The following is a 12,556-nucleotide window of genomic DNA, read 5'->3' as shown; positions in this document are numbered from 1 at the left end:
ACAAGAAACCTACAACCCCACCTTATGACGGCTTGTTTAAAGTTTAGTACATTAAGACACCAGAAGATCTGATATCTGATTCAAGACTGGTCCTTTATCAGGTTTTTCTTGAGGAAATGATGATTTCTGCATTTCATTTCTTGTTCTGCTCATGGCTTGTCCGTTAGTTCTGTATAGAGTGGTCAGTATTCTGCCTGAGTCTTCACTTTGCTGTATTGAAGAACTTTGAGTCCTTTTTTCTTTCCGAGGAAGTTTCTAGTTTTTTTTTTTTCCTCAGTACTTGGTTGGTCTGATGTTTGTGTTGGTTTCCGTTCTGTAAATAAATGTGTTCTTTGGAAATGGCTGATCTGCTGTGTCTCTGTCCACACCTGAGTGTCCGAGTCTGAACTGTGGTATAGTGTGGGCGTGGCGGTGTCCCGGTCAGTATAGAGATGTCAGTGAAGGATGGTCAGAAAAAGTGACCGGTGTGATGGCAGACTGGATGAGACGGTTACTGTGTATTTTGTTCATATAAATCCGTCCAGTCTGGCTGCACTGACTCTGCCCTCAGTGGCCTTAAAGGTATAATACAACATTTTCTCGAAAAGACGAAGCCCCACGTCTGTTACTCACTTTTTGAACAACGCCATGCTCCAGACCATCCGCCCGGCTCTCCTGCTTCTCCCAGAAAACGCGGAAGTGTACGAGCGCGATCTCCTCTTCTCCGGCGTGCACGGCTCTGTACAGTTTCTGCGATCCGCCTCGCTCATAATAAAGCTTTTTTTTTCCGAAACAGCTACAGTTCATTATGTCAGACTCGCCATCGGTAAGTACTAGCTCAGAAGCTCACCGGCTACATAAACACTACTGAATGCGCAAAAGGAGAAGCTGATTGGGCGCAAGCACGTAGAACCGCCTTACGAAAGCAGCTCGTCAGAATGATTGACAAACAGACCCACCAATTATTTAGGTGATCCACCCGGAAGTCAAAATGTTGTATTACACCTTTAATCCAGGTTTACCGTGTCAGTGGGGTGAAGAGTCCTCCAGGTGTCTGGAAAGTCGCTCTCAGTTAGAACAGTGGAAAGCACAGGGCTGATGTTAGGTGTGGTTTGTTAGTGTTCCTGTCCTATGCTGGCTGCGGGGTGTAGTTCCTCCACCTTTCACTACTAGTAAACTGCTGTTGAGCTGTTTTAACTTGGTGTGAAGTTTATGAAATAACTGGATGCCATCAGCACTAGCATACAAACAGGCCCGGCCCTGGTTTGTAATGCGCCCTAGACGAACCCGAGACAAGCGCGCTCGTCGACGGGGAGGGAACGGTACCACCACACCTCACGTCCCACACTACATTTGAACGCAATATTCTTCCATGCGCCCACCAGGGGGGGCAGAATAATGCTGATAATAACTGTTAAAACATTTGGGATGGCAATTCGGTGCCCCTCCAGCAAACGATGCCCGAGGCGGCTGCCGAGTTCGCCTCTACCCAGGGCTGGCCCTGCCTACGGATTAAAGAGGGTAAACTTCGTTCTTCCAATGGTGGCCTGCTCTGCTCCACCTGGACCCCACCCTGCTGCTACCTGGACCCCCGCCCTTGTCACGGTGCAGGTAGGAAGGACCCAGGCAGCACAGGTTGAACAAAAACCATTTCCAGTCAGTAATTTCTTGCCTACCTTGACATGTTTCTGCTGCCAAGCTGCAGCCTTCCTCAGAAGTGTCACGTGACACTTCTGAGGAAGGCTGCAGCTTGGCAGCCGAAACATGTCAAGGTAGGCAAGAAATGACTGGCTTGATTATAAGAATCAAAACCATTAAAGGGCAACTCCGGTTTTTTGACACCTGGACCTTATTTATAGGTGTGTGCATGCTCATATACTCACTCAGACAAACATCGTGCAGCTCGGAGTCCTTCAGAAGTTATTTAGATCCAAACGATGTAGCCGCACTAGCGGGGGTGCCACAGCAATGGAGCGTTAGCGCGGGACATAATCTCTGCAAAGTCGCTCATTTCGGCTGTATTTTTCCTCCATCGGCGCTGGGTTGCCTTTTGGTCGGAAGCGGGGCCTCCGGCGGTGTCCCGCGGCCTGGGTTGGAGCGCGCATCCGCCGGGCGGCGGAGATCTGGATTCTCCCGGCGAGGAGAGCGCTCCGGCCGTCGCGCGTCCCACGGCCGGCGTGGAGCGCGCATCCGCCGGGAAGCAGAGATACGCTTCCTCCCGGCGAGGAGAGAGCTCCGGCCGCGGCGCGGCGGGCCGTCGTGCGTCCCGCGGCCGGCGTGGAGCGCGCATCCGCCGGGGAGCGGAGATACGCTTCCTCCCGGCGAGGAGAGAGCACCGGCCTCGGCGCGGCGGGCCGTCGTGCGTCCCGCGGCCGGCCCCGGGGTATCATAGGGGCATCATTGGAGACTGTAGAACTCTGGACTGCTCATCTGCCTCCATAAGAGCTTCTGTTCTTCCAGTGGAACCGGTTCCCAGGTTCTCTTCACTTTTCTCCTCTCTCACTCGATATATTTCGTTACTAGGTGTCATGAACCAATGTCTCTCTTGTAGTCTATGAACTCTGCAGATAGCCTAGCTGTTGTCCTCAGTGGGTTGTCTTCAGGGACGGCTGGTATCAATGGGCTAGCAGGGCTGAGCCCTCCCAGCACAAAAAGACAGCTAACACAAAAAAGATGAGAAAATTATTTTTTAAATAACTTACAACAGATTGTTTTAAGTTTAGATAAAACCAAAGGCAGCAGCACCAATCAGTCAAAAGGAAAACATAGAATCTCTCTAAATGGGCTGGTTTTTTACAGCCCAGCAGATACATTCATTTGGTTTCTTGTCAGTGATTGACAGGTGTCATGTCCCGCCCCCCGTGTTTACTGAGCATTGTGGGCTAGCTTCAGTTAGCCCACAGCCGCTGACTTCTGACCAACAGCAGTGAGTTAACGCAGCGGGGCTGCTGTTGGTGCCAGAGTTGGGAAGGAGGGAGAAAAGTTCAGCTATGGCGGCGTCAGCATGACCAGGTGGATGATTTGCTTTGATTGAATGCTCTTTGCCACGCTGTCTATCTAGACGACTTCATCCAAAAGTTACCCGACTTCAACGACATGGTGATTAACCTGTTTGCATCCCAGAAAGGCGTCGATGTGAGCTTCTTTTCAAATAAGGTCGGCCCAATGTCGACCTGTTGAAGGACTGTGACGCCTGGTTTTTGCAGAGTGAAGGCGTGTTTGGCTACATGTCACCAAGCAGCTGCAGCAGGCTGTCTGTGGGCAGTCGTTGGCAGTGTATGTGTGTGCGTGCGCGCGCACATGTGTGCGTGAGAGACAGAGAGAGAGGGAGAGAGAAAGAGAGAGACCACACTTTTTTAGTGTATATCAATCAATCAATTAATCAATCAATCAAATTTTATTTGATAAAGCACTTTTCATATTTAAAAAAATAACACAAAGTGCTAAACATTAAAAACACATAAAAACCAGAAGAATTAAAAACATGCACCACACGCGCAAGCACGCACACACGCACGCACACACACACACACACGTACATACGCACACACATACGCTCTCCCATTATATTGCACAGAACACAGGAGACATGGCATGGCACTGAGCATCTTGGGGAAACACTACCAGTGGGGCCATCCACACCAGGAGAAATCAAGGGTCATTGATAGGGATGTGCGATACCACTTTTTTTCAGACCGATACCAAGTACGAGTACTTCATCTTCAGTACTCACCGATACCGATACTTGCATACCGATACTTTATACACATAAAATTTAAAATAATGCAATGAGATTATTTTTGAAAATGAATTTTATTTCCAATAAAAAGGCAGCCCAGCCACTATGTTTAAGTACAAAATAATAGTCTGAAAAATAAAACAAGCAACTGAGTTTACACTTATTTAAATGAAATTAAGTGCAAGATAAAACAATTTCTCTGAGTTTTACACTTTACATAAACTAAGGTTTTTAAATGTACTAATTTGAATGATTTTTTTATGAACTAAAGTCAAAGATAGAACAACCCCTGAGTTTTCAGAGTGGCTCTCAGAGCTGCTGGTGTTCTCTGTGTTCTCTGTTCTCTGTGCTGCTCTCGGATCTCTGCTCTTCAGTTTCTCGGTCTTCTGCAGAGTTTGCCGTCGAGCTGCTGCCGGAGTTTTCTTTTTTCCCAGCACAACAGCGTCAGACTCTCGTCCACAAGCTTCGCCCTGAGGTGTTTCAACAAATTACTAGTGGTAAATGAACAACATCGCGCACCTCCTTTAGCAATTTTAGCATTGCAGAGTTAGCATTCTGCAAAGCTCGGCTCGTTTTCACTTATATAACAGAATTTCCACACCGGCGGTTCTGGTGAGACGAGCAGCCGTTCTGGATTCATCCTGTTGTCTCTGCTCTGGATGAGACTCATGGAGAATCAACCCGCTGCAGTGTCGCCCTGCTCCTGTCAGCGACTCCCAGAGAGGAGTTTCTTCCTCTTTCATGTCTGTCGGCAGCTTGCATCCCATTCGGTTGCACTACCGCCAACTGCTGGTGAGGAGGGCTTACTACGCGTGGGGTTTTCTTGCCGTGAGTATCGGCGGCTGGTATCGGTAGCCTTCACGAGTACCCGATACCTTGAAATAAGGCCAGTATCGGCCCGATACCGATACCTGGTATCGGTACTCGCACATCCCTAGTCATTGATACATGGGGCTCCAGCGCCCACAGTACAGTGTACCTGTAACTGATGTAACTGTGTATCACAGGTGATGTTGCTTTTGCAGCTCTGTTAACTATTTAATCAGTATTCTGCAAGCATTTGTTAGCCCCCCCAACAAATTTCACCACCAGCCGCCACTGGTTGTCTTGTCTCCCGGCGGCAGCCCTCTCAGCCCATCCTCCATTCAGCTGTCCATTCTGCTGGTTCTTAAGGCGAGTCAGTGTTGCTGATTGCAGCGACTGAGCAGGTTACTCAGTGCCGGTTGGATAAAACAAGACAAGCAATAAAACCACCAAACACAATAAATTACTATTATAAGAGTAAAACACACACTCCTGGTCCTGGTCTCAGTCTATGGTGTCCAGGTCCTGGTCCTGGTTCCAGTCCAGATTCTCCTGGACTTGTTATTTTTTAGAGTTGACAGTCACCGTAACAACAATCTAACTTGGTATTCTGTCCATACGAATGTCTGTGTTCTCCATTGTTAATGTTTAGAGTGTTTTATTCTCCCTGTTCTCCATGTGGTTTAGTAAATCAACCCACAGCACCAACTAGAGGCTTTACATGCTCACTACATGGTTTTAGATGTTTCTGCTGTTTCTGTGTAAACATCGTTTTCTATATACTGTAAACAAGAACCTTTTCTTGATGAAATGATGATGTTTTCAGTTGAGACGTTGCCTCAGAAAGAGTTTGTGAAACATGCAGGGATTCCAGCGTGACAGTGTGCTGTACTCTGTACTGACAGCAGGGAAGCAGAAGCTTTTTCTGTCTCCATGTCATTTCTGCAATTTCATTCTAATCTACTCTATACTGTGATGCATTGATTACTTGTACTGTTAAAGTTAGATACCCATTGCTGTAATGAGCAGCAGTCCCTGGCTGGAGTCCAGACAGGACTTGAGGGCCTTTCCTTGTGGAGTTTGCATGTTTTTGTGCCTGTGTTTCTGATTGCTGTCCTGCCCGGGGTGAAGTGTGTGTCTGTCCAGCCAGCTGGGGTCGCTCCAGTGAAGTATGGCTGCACATCCTGCAGTGTGCTGCGGTCCTCAGAGCTTCATGAGTCCACAGAGAAAGACATGTTCAGGTTTATAAAAACACCCCACTGAGGCAAAGCTGCATCCGGAGAGGCTCACATGTCGGTGAAGCTCAGGATCGGGTTAACCCCGGCAGGCAGGGTATGCTCACCTCAAAACTAAGTTCATATTCTCCTAATTTTCAATGGATTTTGAAATAAATCTCACATATGTCATAACTATTGATGGATACATTGAGCTGGAGAAGTACAGATATTTGTACTTTGTGGTTCTGTGTGCCGTCTATGTCATGATACTCTGCTGTAACTTCACCATTATATTCATTGTTGTGGTTCAAAAGAGCCTCCACGAGCCCATGTACATCTTCATTGCAGCTTTGTTGTTGAACTCTGTTCTTTTCAGCACGGCGATCTACCCAAAGCTTCTCATCGATTTTTTATCTGAGACGCAGATCATAACATACTCAGCTTGTCTCTTCCAGTACTTCCTGTTTTATTCTCTGTGTGGCTCTGAAGTCTTGCTGCTGTTGGCCATGGCCTGTGACAGGTACGTGTCTATTTGTAAACCTCTGTACTACCAGAGCATCATGAGCAGCGGCACCGTCGGCGTGCTGCTGGCGCTGGCCTGGCTCGTACCCGCCGCTCACGTGGCCGTGGTCATCGTACTCAGTGCTTTTGACAGACTGTGTAATCTCACACTCGTCGGAGTCTTCTGCAACAGCTCCGCTAAATATCTTACTGTGTGAGTTCCACCGTGATCTCCATCTACGGCGTGATTGTTCTGTTTGTTCTTGTACTTTTACCTGTTGTCATTATATTCTTCACCTACGCAAATATCTTTGCCGTGGCTTACCGGAGTAGTGGAGAGGTGAAGAGGAAAGCGGCGCAGACCTGTTTACCACACCTGTTAGTGCTGCTCAGCTTCACCTGCTTATGTTCGTTCGATGTGATCATCGTGGGTCTGGGCTTCGACTTCCCAAAGACGGTGCATGTGGCCATGACTTTACAGATGATCGTATATCAGCCGCTCTTTAACCCCATCATCTATGGCCTGAAAATGAAAGAAATCTATAAACAGCTTGAGAGGCTTTTCTGCACCAAGGCCCCGGCTCTGTGAAGGGCGGTTTGACTGTTTCACACTCGTCACTTCGCTTGTTCCTGTTGAGAGAAAATCACCTTCAATGTGTGGCTTTAACAGCGATGGAGCCTGTCTCACGGTTTGACATCAAAAACCCCGGGGGCGTCGGAATGACTGGTCCATGGAGCTCATGTTCATTTCCCTGCTTTCTGGGCACGTTTGAATTTTCTGGATATCTTAAGCAGTCTTCAGCCTTCCTCTGTAAAAACAGTCTAACACAGCTGAGAGAGTTTCATTTATGGCTTGATATATGTACAAGATTGCATCTATAAAGTTTGTTTACAGTTTAGATTAGTGAACACTCAAACCTTTACCTGTTTTAGCTCCAGATTGAGCAGTTTCACCCTTTTTTCAGAAATTTCAAGAAAATTTTGACTTTAGAGCTGTTTAAATGATTTTCTATGCAGTTTCACAGGGTTTGTTTTTCATTTTAAGGCTGTGCTTTGAGCTGTTTAAGCTATTTTTCCCATTGCTTGTAGCATTGATTATTTTTTTGCTTTGATGGCCTATGATGGACATGTATCAATCTGTGAAGCTCTGCAATACCCATTCATCATGAGAAAAACCGCCATCGGCATCCTGCTGGCCTCCGTCTGGCTCGTACAGCCCTTCGCTGTCTTCATTCATGCTGAGAGGAATCTTTTGTAACAGTGAGAGAAGCTTTACGGCCAAATTCCCCTGCATGCGTCTCCGCTCCACTCCGCTTCCGTCTCGGATGTGAAACCAACGCCCACTGCATCCGTCCGCCTTGCTCCATCGGCGCCAGACGTATGAGATCAGGCGTTATTGCTATGTTTTATGATGGCTTGGACTCTTATTACTTAAATTTAAGTTTTGTAGCACAACTTAAAGGTGTAATGCCAAAGTACCACGAGCCGCCACAGTGATAGACTCATCACAGGCAGGTAAGTGGATTTAACTCACCATCCACTGTAAAACTGGCGCTTTGTCTGCCCAGACTCTCCCCTTTCTGTTGGTGTCTTGTAGAAAGGATGAAAAAGTGTTGTTTAGTTTAGCTTAGTGATTTATGATCACGTGGACAGTCCCCTTTGATTTACCATACACTAAAAAGGACAGGTTTAGCCTTGATGGCTAATTTCCAGCCAGCTCCCCAGCCACTTGACAATAGGCAACCCTAAAAAACACAGTTTTTAAAATTTAAAGTAGAGGAAGAAAATAATTACAATTATAGAACCAAACAGGCCTCAGCACAAGGAAAAGAGACATACGGCCTGTAATCACACCTGTCAGGGCAGATCAGACCATACAGGCAATATGGGAAAAGACGGAGGACAGGAAGAAGAATCAGAGGCCACGATTAAGGTCATGCAAGGCAAAAACCAAGACATCAAATGAAGGCAGACAGCAGCAGTGGCCATGTCACATGAAACACACACACAACGTCAATGCGTACAGTTGTAGTTGTTAATAAGCCATTTTTTCAGTTGTGCCATGAAGTATCTGTGTGTGTTTTCGTGGTTTTTGCCAGTGAATTCCAATTTTGTGTTGCTTTTACTGAGAATGATTGCTGACCAAAATAGCTCCTCCTCAATGGAATTTGAAGATGAGCTGCTTCTGGTGACCCGCTGCTGTTATGTTGGATAATGAATGAACTTAAAGAAGGGGGAGAAGTATCGTGCTGAAGGTTGTAGACCAGGCAGATGTTCCTGTGTTTGATAACATCTTCCCAGCTCAACAGTTCACAGCTGTGTAATCTGGTGCAGTGATGTGAACAGTTTGGCTTCTGGTCCAACACTTTAATGGTTTTCTTGTAGAGAGTAGCTAATGGCTTCAAAGTCGATCTGCTAGTTTGACCCCAGCTTGCCATACAGTATGTACAGTAGATGGGACAGAATCAAGGCATCCATGTACAAGTTGTCACTGTTAGAAGTTAGTGCACTTCTAATATATTTAAAATCGACAGGTTAAATTTGACCCTGTTGCTTACTTTCTTGATGTGTGCTTTAAAATGAAGATTAAAATTTCTCGTTTTATCTGGCAGGGGAAAAAAACCAAGAATCCGCCATCCCATTCTACAACTAAGCAAAGAAAAGGGTGGAGCATTGCTACCCTGTCTTCAATATTATTATGCTTCTCAAATTACCCCCCGGTTACAGTGGTGTAACCCACACTGCTAAACTAAATGGAAGACAATAGAAATTAATATGTCATCTAAATTCCCTTTACAAGCTGCAATTGCTGATAAAAAACTGGCAGATCAATTAGGAAGTGCAGACCCATGGACCACCCACACATTAAAGGTTTGGCATAAAATAATTAAAGGGGCTGTATCATGCTTTTATAGCTCGTCCAAACCCTAGCTTTGGCATTAACATGGTAATAGTTTATTTTTGGCGCTAAGGAAAAGTCATTTTGTGTGAAATAAAAGATTTTCTGGGGCTAATTCTGAAACCCGGAAGAGAAAACACTCCGTTTCACTGAAAATCCCGCCTCTCCCCCTGTGGACTTTGACTGACAGCTACTTCAACCAATCAGAGCTTCAAAACAAATACGCTAGCTAGCTTTAGCTCTTTAGCTCTAGCTTCTCTACACACAAAGACACGCGAAAACGTCTTCCTGTTAGAAACTCACCAAGCGCAGACCCTTCAGACTCTTGCTCTTGCTTGACTGTCGCTTTATTAAGACGATGGTTAAAGTTTATCTCCGTAATCGGAGATACAAAAAGTGGCAATGCTTTCCTCCCTCAGGGGAGCCATCTTCTCCGTGCGACGTCAACGTGGGAAACAGAGTGTTTTCACGGTGCGGGAGGGGCTGCCTCTCTGAGCAGCTGAAACATGAGGAACGCTCAAACACACAGGCACAGAGGAAAAAATCGCTTTGGGGGTGTTTTTGATGAGTACATAACTATATAACAAGGTCAAAACATACAAACAGTGGATTTTGCATGATGCAGCCCCTTTAAAATGTGTGAACTTGGAAACATATTAAACACTTTCAGACGGTGTGCTCATGATACTGATTTCCAACCGAACAAAAGTGATAAAAGATTCCAAACTTGGACAAAAACAGATTAACAACATACCTTACGTTTACACACAAAGGAACATTTCAGGATTTCCAATCCCTGCAAACTCAGTTTGACTTCGAGCCGGCAGACTTTTTCAGGTTCCTCCAAATGCGTGATTACTTTAACAAGCATTGTAAAATTTCAGATCTGTCTTCAACTGAATTATATTTTTTCAAATTTTTCAAATTAGCCCATGAAACAAATATAAAAAAGGCCATTTCTAGATTATATAAGGGGATGTTACATGCAAAAAATGTAAGTACTTCACACATTAAAAACAAATGGGAGCATGAAGCAGGAATAGACATCCTGGAAGAGGATTGGCAAAAAGCCTGCTTCTTTCAGTGGAATTCCACTAATTCTTTGGCCTGGAGACAACATGCTTGGAAAAACATTGTTAGATTCTTTAGGACTCCGTCACAAGTAAAATATAGAAATACTGATGCAAAGTGTTGGAGACAATGTGGATCAATGGAAGCAAATCATTTTCATATATTCTGGGAATGTCCTGGATTACTTCAGTACTGGATGGGAGCTCATAAAGCACTGTGTGATGTTTTTAAGGTTAAAATTGTTAATGATTTTACAAATCTGTATTTGGGCCTTGTTACGACTTTGGACAAAAGAGGGAATATAAAATTGTTTCTAGCTGCCAGCAAGAAATCAATTACAAGAAAATGGTTAAATCCAACCTCACCGACAACTGAAGATTGGTTTGGAACAGTAAAGGAAATATTTATAATGGAAAAATTAACATATTCCTTAAGAATTCAAAGAGATAAATTCTACCTCATTTGGAACATATGGATTCATTTTATATCCTCTCACCGTATTGACTTTATTTGACTCCGTATATACTTATCCTGTTCGAATAACTGATCAAAAATATTAAAGCTAGGGTTGGCGATCTTGGAAAACTAGCATGTAGCACGAATGTAGCATCTCCCCAAGGCTCCGCCCAGCTCCCACCCCATTGGAGGAGCTCCGTTGGGAGCGGAGACGCGGAGACGCGGAGACGCGGAGACGTTTGCGGCGTGCGCGGTGCGCGCAGCGCTTCCGCGTCCAGTGCGTTCCTGGCGTAACCTGTCCTCAGCGCTTTGTTTCTTCGTTTTTCTTTATTTGGACTACGCCAAGTATGACGCACTCACCGGTAAGTAAAGCCCCAAACATTCTTCTCCGCCATTCTGCAACGACGCTCCGTCCTTCTACGCGCACTGAACCAGGGTCAGTGCACGCCATTGACATGTACGCGCAGGGGGCAGGTCGAACGGCGAAGGGATTTCATTGGTTTAAAAAAAGGTGTCCCAGCTTGGTTGCTGTTTTTCCCGTTTTCCTCCTGCTGTAGATAGCGGATATTTTCCAAACTACTTTAAGAACACGCTATGAATTGTTCCCATCGGGTCATAAAGATCATTTTAACCAGTATTTAAAAAAATGTATCTCATTCAAATCGCCAACCCGAGCTTTAATACTATACCACTTTGACTAATGATCATGTAACAAGCCACAACTGTAAGCTCCCAGCCTCTTTTTGTTCATTTTTCCTATTTTTCTGTCTAGTTTTTGTTTTGTTTTTTCATGTTTTTTTGTCAGATCATACAAAAGAAGAGGAGGACTTCCTTGGAATTGATATAATCGCACGTTTGTATTGTCACCTCCACAAATAAAAATATAATTACAAAAAAAATAAAGATTAAAATCAATGACAACAGCCCGATACGTCAGCTGCAGCATAATACTAATGTTTTGGCTAGATGTTATGTTGAAGAAAACCTTCCATTCTCTTTTTGTGAAGAACATCCCTACAGTTTTATTTACTTTGAGATGAAGGCAACAGCAGCTCAGCCCATTGGTTCTCTTCTTCATGACCTTGGTGAGTTGGGCAGCAGCTGAATGTTCTGTTTTGGAGTTCTCTACGACAGGGGTCTCCGACCTTTTTCAGGATGAGAGCTATTTTGAAACAATAAAACCCATCGCGGGCTACTTCTAGTCCCCTATTGTTTTTTTGATTGTTTTGGCCTGGTACATATATTAACACATTATTATATGCTTACCTTTAATGAGATGCTTGACACTGCATGCTGTCAACCAGGGCCTTATAATTTGGTGTGTGTCCCGAGAGGTTCACTCTGACGCAGTCATCCAGGTGGGCATCAGTGAGATGAGTTCGGAACTTAGACTTGATGTTCATGTCAGAGAAAATCGATGTTGAGCCAAACAGCGTAGCACATTCCGTGTCTCCTGTGCAGATGTTAGGAACTTCTTTGCATCCGCAAGCTTCCAGAAATCAGCAGCAGACTTGCGTGACTTCAACTGTATGTCATTTTGCAGATTGAGAATTTCCATCTCCAACTCAATAGTGCTGAGAGTAAAGACCTCCCCCGTCTGTTCAGAAGTCTCAGATATGTCCACATCCATGAAGGGGTTTGAAATAAATGTGACACCGGGCTCCAGGCTCACAAAGTCTGTGAATCTATCCTCAAATTGCTGACCCAGCCTGGTCAAGAGGTCTGGTTGTCCATGGCCTCAGATGCAACATTTTCTACCAGCATTTTGTGCACAGAGGGGAAGTGCAGCATGCTCTTTTTCAGCACTCGTTGGAGAAACAGGCCCAGCTTTGCCTTGAAAGCTTTTACAGCACTAATCATGTCACTGACTGTCTTCCCTTTGCCTTGCAG

At 45.2% G+C, this 12,556-nt stretch overlaps 1 pseudogene; it reads left to right on the top strand.

The window, feature by feature from the left end:
* The first annotated feature begins 5,882 nt into the window (after positions 1 to 5,882).
* LOC115402740 (olfactory receptor 11A1-like) lies at positions 5,883 to 6,829 on the top strand (annotated as a pseudogene).
* Positions 6,830 to 12,556: the final 5,727 nt, after the last annotated feature.

This window comes from Salarias fasciatus, chromosome 16, assembly GCF_902148845.1.
Source record: "Salarias fasciatus chromosome 16, fSalaFa1.1, whole genome shotgun sequence".
In the NCBI taxonomy this organism is placed as follows: domain Eukaryota; kingdom Metazoa; phylum Chordata; class Actinopteri; order Blenniiformes; family Blenniidae; genus Salarias; species Salarias fasciatus.
The sequence above is the reverse complement of the archived record's forward strand: the minus strand, read 5'-3'. Positions and strand labels throughout refer to the sequence as shown.